We start from the raw sequence: 13,037 nt of genomic DNA, 5'->3' as shown, positions 1-13,037 counted from the left end.
AATACCCATTCTGTCAGTGGCTTGGGAACCAATGATAAATGGTCCTTTGTTTTACTTTGTGCAGGAGAGGGGGCATGTGCATGATCACGAGAGATGCTGTGTCTGGGTGGGCACTGAATCAGAAAGCTCTAGGCTTCTGGGCTGGTACCAGAGCCTGATCTTCCCACAGTTAACTTTTGTCATTGTTATTCTGCACAATTACATATGTGCAAGTACTTGATTTTGGAGAGACAGCAGTGAATGATGGCTTGAATTGAGATCTTAATTCTCTGCTCAGGAATTGAACCTGGGAAGCCTGGGAGAATACCAGGAAACCTAGCCACTAGACTAGCTAGAGGCTAAAAGCAGGATTGCCCTGATTCTTGCCCCCTGTTGAAAGCAAGAATGTTTCAAAGAGGCAAAGACTGTAAAAAACAGTTACAAAGTTAATTGTTAGAAATGCAGTACAACATAAAGGAAAGCATACAGAGAAGTAGTCTTATTTATCTAAGGCAGAAGCAGAGTAGTAATACACACCCCAAAGGAGGAGTGTAGATGTGGGCACTCCCCTCAGTGAGTAGGTGCTTTAAACCACTTATGTGGGGCACATTTTTTGGCCAAGGTAGATTCCAGAACAAAGAGTTTTGAGACAGTATTAGGACTTATTATGGCCTGGCAGCCCCTCCCTTTTGATCCAGAGGGGTCTTTCTGTGCACGTCTAGGTGAGGTCTCTGTGACTCCGAGGATGGGAAGTTTGTGACCTCTTGGTATTTTGCCTAATCAGGGCTTAGCTCCTCTCTGCTCTTGCCATTACCATTATTTTACATGCCCAGAGAAGCCAAGTACCAGTTATTTGCCTTGTGCCAGTTGTTATTTCTATCTTGAAATATAAATAGGTGGCTGGTTGTAAACATCTATCCCAGAGCCCACCTATCTCCTGCCTCATACCTATCATGCAGCCCTCAACATGTATGAATATATGCCAATACACACACATGTGCACACAATTTGCATTCTCTCTTTTCTCAGCTTTTGTCTTCTCTATCTGCCCAGATTCCTTATGGAGTTATGGTTGTTTTCATACTCTTTATATTCATCTTGATCTCTTTCCCTCCCCTTATAATGTTTTCCATAGTCAATCCTCTGGGCCTATTGCCCTTTCATTTTGTCTCTTATTTCTTCTGCTTCTTCCTAGGCTGCTTAAACTGCCTCCCAGCAGACTGTGAACAGGAATACAGAGGCTTGCATTGGCAGTGCAGATGTTAAACAAGGGCAATGTGCAGTGATATATATATATATATATATATATATATATTTTTTAACTACAGGGATTAGATGCATACAGGGTTTCACTGCTTATTCTTTGTAATAGTACTATGCAGGCAAAATGTTAATCAATTATAACAGCAGAACTAATTAAAAGGCATGCATTATACATCTTGTGGACACACTCTTCATTAGCATAGATTCTCAGCATTACACATTCCTGTCAGTGGGAATTCAAAGGAAAAATTAAAAAGTAAGAAGTCATACATACAGAGAAGCAGGCACTTTGGTTTTCTTAAGACTTTTGCCAAGTATATGTCCTTGTGGATTCAAAAATCTCTTTTATTTTTTGGTGTGGTTTTATTTATTTATTTCTTTAATTTTTTTGGTCACACCTGCGGTGTGCAGAAGTTCCCGTGCCATAGCAGTGACCTGAGCCACAGCAGTGACAACACTGGATTCCTTAACCTTCTGAGCCACCAGGGAACTTATTTTGTGTGATTTTAAAAGAAAAACACGATGTCCTGTTTTTATATATTAAAAAAAAAAATCCAGTGTTGCTTTAAAAGGTAAGGTTAATCCTGCATCTACCCCCTTAAGTGATATTCAGGTTAATCCTGCATCTACCCCCTTAAATGATATACAGTGAATAGATTTCTAGAAAAAAAAACACATACCTTTAATTTAGTTCTTCCATGGTATTTCTTAATAGACATTTGATTACAAATAGTTTAATAACTAGACTCTCTGTTGGATGCTACTTTTAACCATGAGTATTTGTATCACTTCTTAGTTTCTTGCTTCCATCCAAAACAGGACTCAAGAGCTTGACGTGTCCAGTTGCTAAGAGCTTCTCTCTCATCTCCCTACATTTACTCTTGGACCACAGTTGTTTTTTCTACTCATTAGTCCAAGTGAGATTTATAAAATGTTGCACGCTTACATTACACCCTCGTGTGCAAGTCTTAAACATTTCCCATCATTTAGGAGAAAATTCTGGCCTCGATCCATTCCTGTATTGATGGACATTTGGGTTGCTTCCATGTCTTGGCTATTGTAAATAGTGCTGCAGTGAACACTGAGGTGCATGTATCTTTTTGAATAAGATGTGATCCTCTTTCCCTCTCTCACACATACACACACAAACATACACACATGTTATATTACCTAGCCATAAAAGATGAAATAATGTTGGGGTTTCCATCATGGCTCAGTGATTAATGAACCTGACTAGTATCCGTGAGGATGCAGGTTCCATCCCTGGCCTCGTTCAGTGGGTTAAGGATCCGGTGTTGCCGTAAGCTGTGATGTGGGTCGCAGACACATCTTGGATACTGCGTTGTTGTGGTTCTGGCGTAGGCCTGCAGCTATGGCTCGGATTGGACCCCTAACCTGGGAACCTCCATATGCTGTGGGTATGGCCCTAAAAAGATAAAAAAAAGAATGAAATAATGTCATTTGCAGCAACATGGAAGGACCTAGAGATTATCATACTAACTGAAGTAAGACAGAGAAGGACAAATATTGTAGGATATTACTTATATGTAGAATCTTAAAAAATTTTAATACAAATGGGCTTGTTTACAAAGCAAAAATTGACTCACAGACAGAAAACATATTTATGGCTACCAAAATGTAGAGTGGGATAAATGATGAAGTTGGGATTAATGTATACACACTATCTTGTATAAAATAGAAAACCAGCAAGGACCTCTTGTATAGCACAGGGAACTATACTCAACATTTTGTAATAACCTATAAGGGAAAGGACTCTGAAAAAGTATATATATATATATATATATATATATGTGTGTGTGTGTGTACACATCCATCCATATATATATATATATATGTGGGTTACTGTGCTGTATACCTGAAATTAACACATTGTAAATCAACTATACTTCAGTAAAAATATTCCAAGTCTTCTAAATAGCCTACTAGGCCCTCCTTGATTTGGTCCCTTCTCCAATCTCTTATAACCATCTGTATTTTCCCCTATTCTCTAATAACACTAGCATTCCTGTTCTCCGAACATTTAATCTCACTTCCTCCTCAGGACCTTTGCACATGCTTTTCTTGTTTTCTGATAGTCTTACCCCAGATGTAAGCATGGTTTGAGCAGTCAGTTCATCTGAGTGTCTCCTCAGGTGACGTCTCTGACAACCTTATCTAGAACACCAGGTAGCACTTATGGCTATCTGATTTATAGTGTATATTAATTTCAAATGTCTTCCCTCTATCAAACTGCAAGCTCCTTGTGAATTGGGGTTTATCTGTCTGATTCAGTGTTTTTATATTACTGTCTGGAAGAGCCTGGTGCATAGTAGTCATGATGTATTTATTGAATAAAGGAATGAGTAAGTTTCCTTGCCTGCAGATAAGTGAACGCTGGTTTTTGGATTTGATCAGGTCACAAACTCAAAAGGACCTGTTAGGCACATGCCTCATAATGTGAGAACTTGAGGGGAAATTATATAGGACAATGAAAAATATTATAAAGAGGTTGGTATTATTGTAGGACAATAATGTAGGCTCAGGTGGGATCTAAGTGTACTTCACATAAAAGGACAGAGTGACAGTATTATAAATGCTTTCATCAAAACCTAAAATAGCTCATGAGTGTTCAGGGAAAAGAACCCTCTTCTACCCAACTGCTCATTCTGTAAATTGGCACTTCTCTGGTATCTCTATTTATCAAAAACCTCAAAAATTTGCATTAATTTTTGACTCAGCAGCTCCACATTAATTTAGCTTACAAAATTAATTAGGATCATGAGAAAAGATTTAGCTCCGAAGACATCCAGTACAGTCATTTATAATAAAGAGGAAGCAACTTAAATATCCAATGATGCGGCATTGGTTAGATAAAATTACAGTACAATTAGACAATGGAATTCTGTGCAGCCATTTAACATGGGAAGATATTTGCAATAAAATGCTGAAGTGAAAAAGAAGTTTATGAAACAATATGGACCCATGAAAAATACATATCCATTGGGAGTTCCTATTGTGGCTCAGTGGGTTACAAACTCGACTAGCATACATGAGGATGTGGGTTCGATCCCTGGCCTCACTCAGTGGCTTAAGGATCCGACATTGCCGTATGCTGTGGTGTAGTTTGCAGACACAGCTCTGATCCTGCATTGCTGTGGTGTAGGCCAGAAGCTGCAGCTCCCATTCGATCTCTAGGCTGGAAACTTCCATATGCTGAAGGTGTGGCCCTAAAAAGAAAAAAATGCATATGGATATAATAAAATTGGTTTATGCTCATCTCAATTTAACCAGCTAAATGTTATTTGTCGTTATCTCTTCATTTAGAATTAGTGGAAATTTTATCTTTCGGTTTCCTATCTGGAGTTTAATTATTCTATAAGGGATGTTTGTTATGTGTGTATTTGAAAATACACAACAGTAAACCCCACAAAGAGTGAATGATTTGTGAAAGAACGCCATGCATAGAGTTTGTCTATGAGTATGCTTCTTCATGCTGTTACCTGTCTTTTGGGTTATGCACCCATTTATCTAACACAAATTTAGTGAGCACCTACTGTATGCCAAACTCTGCAGGAAAGGGTCTTTCACATATCTCTTGATCTCCTTTTCTTTGAAAGTATTTCCAAAATATAAAGTGTCTGAGTTAGCCAAGTCCCAGGGCTTTTCATTTTGGAAAGAGATTTTTTTTTTTCCTGCCTCCTTGATAGGAAAATGGAAGCTTTGGCCTGCAACAGTTTCTGTCTGAGCTTGTCTTTCAGCTGTGTCACTGGGCCATGCACCTGGCCCTGCTTCTCAAGACAGAGCTGATAGACCTCCCTTGTTTTCCATAGTACAAGTTTGGCAGAGGCAGGAATACAAGGCCCATTGCTGAGTGATTTCCACACAGAATGGCAGCTAAAGGACAGGAAGTGGTGTGATACCTCTTGTTCTAGGTATCTTGTTTAAAGTGGAATCCTCAGCATTTTAGCTGATGCAGGAGTAGGCACTCAATAAATACTTAAGTGAGTGATTTACAAAGAGACTAGATATCAGTTCTCTTGTTTCTGCTGTCCCTGAAAGGACCCCAGAGGGGGGCCCTGTCTCCTGGTTTCCTCAGATACCAACCCAGGGGCATGTGAAAATGTAAGAGATTTGGAAAGAGTGCTATGTGTAATAACCCTGACAGATGAAATCATGCTATGACCAAATGGCAGAGATGAGAAGTCAGATAAATAATCCATGTTGCACGGTGAGGACTGCAAAAGGACAACAACGGATAGTCAGCCTTGTCCCTGTGGAACAGGCAGGCGCTTAATTGGAAATCTAAATAATAAATTAAGTTGCTGTGTTGGAATCACTCTTTGTCATTCTGCTTTTCTGTCCCTGAATGAGCTTCATCTGCATGGCAGGCTGAGATTGCTTTATTTGACACCAGCAGGCAACCACTGTTAATGATTCTTTTCTCTCCTGGTAGCTGGAAGGGAGTTTTCATCTTCCTGGGGGAGGTGGTTAGGCCAGAGTTCCCACACCAAGTCCATCTGCATCACTAAACTCTAGGAAGAGAGATTATTCTCTATTTCTCGCCTTTCCCTATTCACGTAAGTTTCTGGTGTACTCAACATTCAATATTCCCAAATTAGGGAAATATGCTCCCTTATTTCATATATCCCAGGATTTACCTCCCTTTGTTATAAAACAAAAAACTGATGTTCTACAGAACAGATGACTTCCCATAAGAAGCAGAGCAAGGAGTTCCCTGGTGGCTCAGTGGTTAAGGATCTGGTGTTGGCACTGCTGTGGCGAGGATTCCTGGCTCAGGAACTTCCACATGCTATGGGTGCAGCAATAAATAAATAAATAAAAAGGCAGGTGGACTTTCCTCTGTCTATTGGTGGCACAATCTAGTTTTATCTTCTGTTTTACTTCAATTCCTGGAAAATCCCATTCCTGTTAAGAAAAATATGTCAGAATAAAAAAAAATACATAAAATAAATAAAAACAAAATAAAACAATAAAAAATATAAAATAAAGTAAAAACAAAAGAATAAAAGCAGACTATTCTGTTGTGTTTGGGTTATACAACCAATTTCCCAAACTAGCTAATAAAAAGGAGATCTTTGAAGGTGATGGAACAACAAGCTTTTCCCTGTATTGGCTATGATTGCAATCATGAGATCATACCTTTGGAGGAAGAAAAATGCCCCTTTGCCCTTTAAGACAGTCAATAAGCTTTTACAAGCAGGCACCAAGGAGACCACTGTACTCTCATTTAGTTTTTAATTAATACCAAATTACGGTTGCCTTTCCAGAGCATCCCCGGTTAGAACCCCGTTAGCCGTAAGAGAGGTCACCAGGACCGGAGTTATTGGGAAGAACAGGCGGGAATGAATAGGACACAAGGAGCTGCTTCAGGGGGCGGGGCGGGGGTCGGCACTAAAATGAAAGGAATCTCAACTGAATGGCACGTGTCTAACAAGGGTAGTGAGAGGGCTCTTTCGGAAATGATTGCGGGAGTTTTGCTTTGCTTAGAGTTCAGAGCGGAGGGGCGGCATAGCAGAGTGGAAAGAGGAGGAGGTTGAAATTCCATAGCATCAAGTACCTATCCTGTAAAATGAGGAAATGCATAGTTATCAGAGTGGAGAGGAAAGGGGGGAGGGGCGAGATAGGGGTAGGGCATTAAGAGATAGAAACTACTATGTATAAAATAAAGAAGCAACCAGGATATACGGTACAGTGCAGGGAAATAGAGCCATTGCCTTGTAATAGCTGTTAATGGAGTACAAGCACTAAAAATATTGAAGCAGTATGTTGTACACCTGAAACTAATATTGTAATTTACTACACTTAATTTTTTAAAAAAGATAGTGTCCACCCACCTTAAGGGTTTCTGGGTATGTTAATGAGCTTGTTTTTGCAAAGTTCTAGGTAAACAGTAGATGACTAGTAATTGGCTGCCTCTCATTTGTGTCTGTACATTTCAAAGAGGATCATAGAGACTGGACTGAATAAGATAATTTTTTTTTTTATTTTAGAAGAGAGTGAACTTTTAAGGATTTGATTCTCACCATGATCACTACCAAGGATTTTCTCAGAGCCTTTTCTGACATCCTGAATAAGGGAGTAGAACCGTTATTTCTCCTCTCAGGGCTCTTGTGTTGGTATTTCAAACAATGTTTAATAGAAGGAGTGAGAAGGAATCATGGGGTGGCAGCAAAACCTTTAAAATCTCTTTTTTTTTTTTTTTTGGTCTTTTTAGGGCTGCACCCACAGCATATGGAAGTTCCCAGGTCACCTGTTGAATCAGAGTGGCAGCTGCCAGCCTACACCACAGCCACAGCAATGCCAGACCCTTAACCCACTGAATAAGGCCAAGGATCAAACCCACCTCCTCATGGGTACTACCCAGGCTTGTTACCCTTGAGCCACAAAAGGAACTCCAAAAATCTATTTTATTTTATTTTGCTTTATTTTATTTTTTAATGATTTTTATTTTTTTCCATTATAGCTGGTTTTTAGTGTTCTGTAAATTTTCTGCAGTACAGCAAAGAGACCCAGTCACACATACATACATGCATTCTTTTTGTCACATTATCCTCCATCATGCTCCATAATAAGTGACGATATAGTTCCCAGCACTATACAGCAGGATGTCATTGTTTATCTATTTCAAAGACAATAGTTTACATCTATTAACTTCAGATTCCCAGTCCATCCCACTCCCTCCCCCTTGGCAACCAGAAGTCTTTTCTCCAAATCCAAGTCTAAACTCCAAAAGAAATGAGTTTCTTTTCTGTGGAAAGTTTCATTTGTGCCATATATTAGATTCCAGATATAAGTGATATCCTATGGTATTCGTCTTTCTCTTTCTGACTTACTTCACTTAATATGAACATCTCTAGTGCCATCTATATTGCTGCAAATGGCATTATTTTGTTCTTTTTTATGGCTGAGTAGAATTCTGTTGTGTATATACACACCACTTCTTCTTAATCCAATCATCTCTCAATGGACATTTGGTTGTTTCCATGTCTTAGCTATTGTGAATTGTGCGGCAATGAACACATGGGTACATGTGTCTTTTTAAAGAAAAGTTTGTCCTAATATATGACCAAAAATGGGATTGCTGGGTCATATGATAGGTCTATATTTAGTTTTCTGAGATACCTCCATGCTGTTCTCCAAGTAGTTGTACCAAATAACTTTCCCACTAACAGTGTAGAACGGTTCCCTTTTCTCCACATCCTCTCCAGCATTTGCTATTTGTGGACTTACTAATGATGCCATTCTGACTGATGTGAAGTGGTACCTTATAGTAGTTTTGATTTGCATTTCTCTGATAATCAGTGATGTTGAGCATTTTTTCATGTGCTTGTTGACCATCTGTATATCTTCTTTGGAGAAATGTCTATTCAGGTCTTTTGCCCATTTTTCCATTGGGTTGTTAGCTTTTTTGCTGTTGAGTTGTATAAGTTGTTTGTATATTTTGGAGGTTAAGCCCTTGTCAGTTGCATTGTTTGAAACTATTTTCTCCATTCTGTAAGTTGTCTGTCTGTTTTTTTTTTTTTTTTAACGGTTTCCTTTGCTGAGCAAAAGCTTGTCAGTTTGATTAGGGCCCATTGGTTTATTTCAAAAAATCTCCTATTTTAAAACCTAGTTTTTTATTTTAAGAAGGCTAAAAAAACCTATACTATGATAATAACTGTGGCTGCCTTTGAAAGATAGGAGTATAAAGGATGTTTTTTTCTTGACCTCTCCCTGTTTCCTACATTGTGGACAATGAGCCAGTATATTAGTACTTTCATAGTTAGAAAAAATAAAAAACAACAGCTTGTTAATTACTTCAGCATTCTATATCTTGCTCTGGATATTTCAAAGTGTAAGGTTTGAGGAGCTTAGCTGACGAATGGTCAAATGTACACTAAACAGGACATGAGTGATGTAGAAATTCAAACTCCAGCCTCAGACATCAGCACAGCTCCAGTAGGCCACGATCATAGACTCCTTTAGAGTTGATAAAAGACAAGGACAGAGTGTTTCATATGAGGGAATATAGCTTAGTAAACATAGCTTTAATCTTAGAGAAAGAAAAGTTGTTCTATATGAGGAATTTCCTGACCTCTCCTTGATTTCTGGAACTTTTTTTTTTCTCATGTGGGACAAAGTGCTCGTGGCCTAGCTGCTGATACAGAACTTTGGTTCTCTGGGAACCTTAACAAACATGAGTAATTGGATGGATGCTGGCTTATCACACTGAGCTTGGCCTCCTGGTACTGCACTATCAGCAAACCCAATAGGAACAGCTGCAGGGGAGCTTATGGGCATCTTGAGTAAGTTTTAATTTAGGCAATAATCTTCTTTAGACAGACAATTTGGGTTTTTTACATTTTATTCATCAGGACTCTTTAGGTCAAACAAATGGTCTTAGCAAATGCTATGGTGCTTATTTAGCCAAGAAAACTTTGATTGGTAGTGCAGCACCAACATAACTCTGGAGAAAAAGCTAGTAGCCCATAACTTAGCTCACATGGGTAAGCCAGTCTGTGTTCTGAAAAGATACAGCTTACCTGGAATGTGAGTACATTATTGGATCATGAGGAGAATACTGTCACAGCTTTCTCTTTAATGGGTGGGGAGAAGTGCACAGTCAAGGGAGAATTTGAACTGTTGGAAAGGAGCATCAGATGAAGGATGGGCATTCTAGAAAGAAGTTAACTAATGATATTGAATAAGAGAGAGCGATTCAAGAGGTTGAGATTTTGCAGAATTACAGCTGACCCCAATTCTTTAAAACAGCTTGGACAAACATCTTACTGTTTAAGCTAGGTGAAGTTTGCATGGGATGCAGTTTACAACAAAATAACTAAGGCAAGCTTGCTTGGTGAAAGTGGACTGCAAATGGATAGAGTTAGTAGCAAGCGGTAAGACTAGTGCAAGAATTTCTGTTAGTCACCAGTTTCTGTTAACCCTATGGTATGCCATTTAAGGATAGTGGTTTTTTTTTTTTGTTTGTTTGTTTTTTTTAAACTCTATGGGGCAGTTTCAATATTATATACTCATGGTAAATGTGATGGAGCACTTGTTTCATGTGCATAAACCAAAGGCTATGGATTAAATTATGTCCTCTCCCAACTTACTATGTTGAAGCCCTAAACTCCAAGGTGATTGTGTTTGGAGATAGGGCTTTTAGAAGGAAATTAAGGTTGAAAAAGTTTTAAGAGTAGGGTCCTAATTTTATAGGATTAGTGGTCTCATTTGAAGAGAAAGAGAATAATTTCTTCCCCAGGTGCATGTACCAAGGAAAGGCCATGTGAGGACACGGTGAGAAAGCAGGTGCCTGTAACCCAAGGAGAGAGTACTCACCAGAGGCTGATCCCACTGGCACCTTGATCTTGGACTTCTCAGCCTCCAGAACTATGAAAGAGAAATTTCTGTTGTTTAAGCCACCCAGTTCATGGTATTTGTTATGGCAGTCTAAGCTAAGACGCCAACAATGTTTTTGTTTTGCTAAAGTTTCTCTAAATTACTCTGGCAGAACTTTGGCCCAGAGATTTCTTTAAAGTCAAGCTTAATAAATTTTTTTTTTGTCTTTTTTGCTATTTCTTGGGCCGCTCCTGTGGCATATGGAGGTTCCCAGGCTAGGGGTTGAATTGGAGCTGTAGCCACCGGCTTACGCCAGAGCCACAGCAATGCCAGATCCGAGCCGCGTCTGCAACCTACACCGCAGCTCACGGCAACGCCAGATCGTTAACCCACTGAGCAAGGGCAGGGATTCGTTAACCACTGCACCACGACGGGAACTCCTAGCTTAATAATTTTTAAAGTCTTCTCTTCAAGTTTCCAAACTGATGGAAATCATATCTCATGGTCCTTTTCCTTCATTTGTGTTACATTTTCAGTTGGAAAGAAAAGAGGTCATGTTACCATATACCTTGAAAGGCCTTAATTCTTCAGTCCCATCTGTCTTACATGATGCTATGGTCAGCCTTGAAGGCAGATCCCTCAGAATGAGTTCTTTTTTTTTTATATATATATTTTTTTTTTCTTTTATTATTATTTTCCCACTGTACAGCAAGGGGGTCAGGTCATCCTTAGATGTATACATTGCAGTTACAGTTTTTTCCCCCACCCTTTCTTCTGTTAGAATGAGTTCTTAATATTTTTCATTTTGAAATTTGGAACAATTTTATTCTGTTTCCCAAGTATATATAATAATTGAGCTATGCCAATGAATATAGAAAGCTGTCTCTATTATAATTATGATTAATAATGCAACAGTATTAATGAAACATTAAAAGGATGAAGAGAAGAATAAAGTGTATTTCAGAACATTCAGAAACCAAATATATTTTTTTAGGAAAGTATTTTATTTTTGTGTCTCAACAGATGAAATTCATAACCTTGTTTTCTGATAAGACAATTCAAACATACAAATCAGTTACAACAGTGTGCTTATCAGCTCCCCCCTCCCACCCCTGTATTTTAAAGCAACTGACAACTTTGAAGGACACCAAGACAATAGGGCTTAGCTAAACAATATGGCAATTAAAATTGGCCCTCTAAGAAAATAATTACAATAGTTGTTGAAAAGAATTTGTCCTTTGAGTAAAATAGATGGCATGAAAAGAATCGTCATGAAACGAAGATTACAGCTTCCCTTCCAACACAAGGGGAACGGGGGTGTATGTTAAAACAATGGTACAAAAAGCTGGGGAGTCAGAGACGGAAAACAACAGAAAACCCTAGGCAATAAATTTCTCTGATGAAATGCATCTCCTTGAAGATATCCATTCAAACTCTTGTTTTATATTGAAGTAACTACCCCAACCCCAGCACCTGGAAGTGAATCCTTTTATTATCCTTTGTTAAAATTAGTTTATTAATTTTTTTCCAAGCTAGCATCTCTCAGAGAGGAATTTGTGATAAATCTTGCAGAGGTCTTATTAAAAATGAACCAAGCCAATTGCTGGTCAATGCCATTTTAGATTCTAATTGTAAAAGAGAGCAGACCTAGCGGGGGAGGGGGTTCACACTCAGTGACTTCGTCCAGCCACTCTAAATCCTGTAGTGCCTTTGTAATTGACCCCCAGTTGTACATACCACTCCCTCATGCTTTCATGGTAAGCCTCACAGCACCTTTGTGAGGTAGGTAGTGTTATGGTCATTTTGAGTGATGGGGATGCAGAGATGTTGCCCATTAAGGAACATGAATCCAGGGACCGAGCCCTTAGAACTCTTACTCCAGACCCTTGGTGCTTTCAAACTTAACTACACTGACTCCCTGAGAGTGGATCATTAAAGCAGGTAGGTCCTTAAAGCCAGGGTATTACCTGGCCAGTTGGACACTAAGGCCCATCTCCAAACTACATGATTTGGATGATGGAATGAGAACAAGGTGGTGATTAACATGGAAGCCAAAGAAGTTAATATGGAGAAATACAGGAATGAAATTTGGACTGCAGTTTGATAATTTTATTTAGTGATGTGCTATGAAGTTACTATGATAATGGATACTCAATAGATGTTACACGGTTACATTGAGGAATGAATGAATGAGTGAATGAAAGGAGGAGATTGTGCTTGGACAGGTGAAAAGTTAAATTTTATACATAGTTTAAGAATTGGGGAAATCTGATTTCCATTTTCTAATCAAGAATAAGAAGAAAAGAGTTAAGTAGATTCCTGAATTTTCTGTGGGCATGGATTTGACCTAATACTGGCAGCATTTAAAAGGATATAGAAACACAGACATTTAAAATGACTTTTAATATAGAATCTGTGTACTCGTTTTGAACCCAAACTCTGAAAATCAATATTAG

This window comes from Sus scrofa, chromosome 10 (genome assembly GCF_054392235.1).
Source record: "Sus scrofa isolate SSC_HxYL_T2T_F1_AM1 chromosome 10, Sscrofa_HxYL_maternal_Yorkshire_Landrace_v2.0, whole genome shotgun sequence".
Taxonomy (NCBI): Eukaryota; Metazoa; Chordata; class Mammalia; order Artiodactyla; family Suidae; genus Sus; species Sus scrofa.
This window is presented reverse-complemented; position numbering follows the sequence as displayed.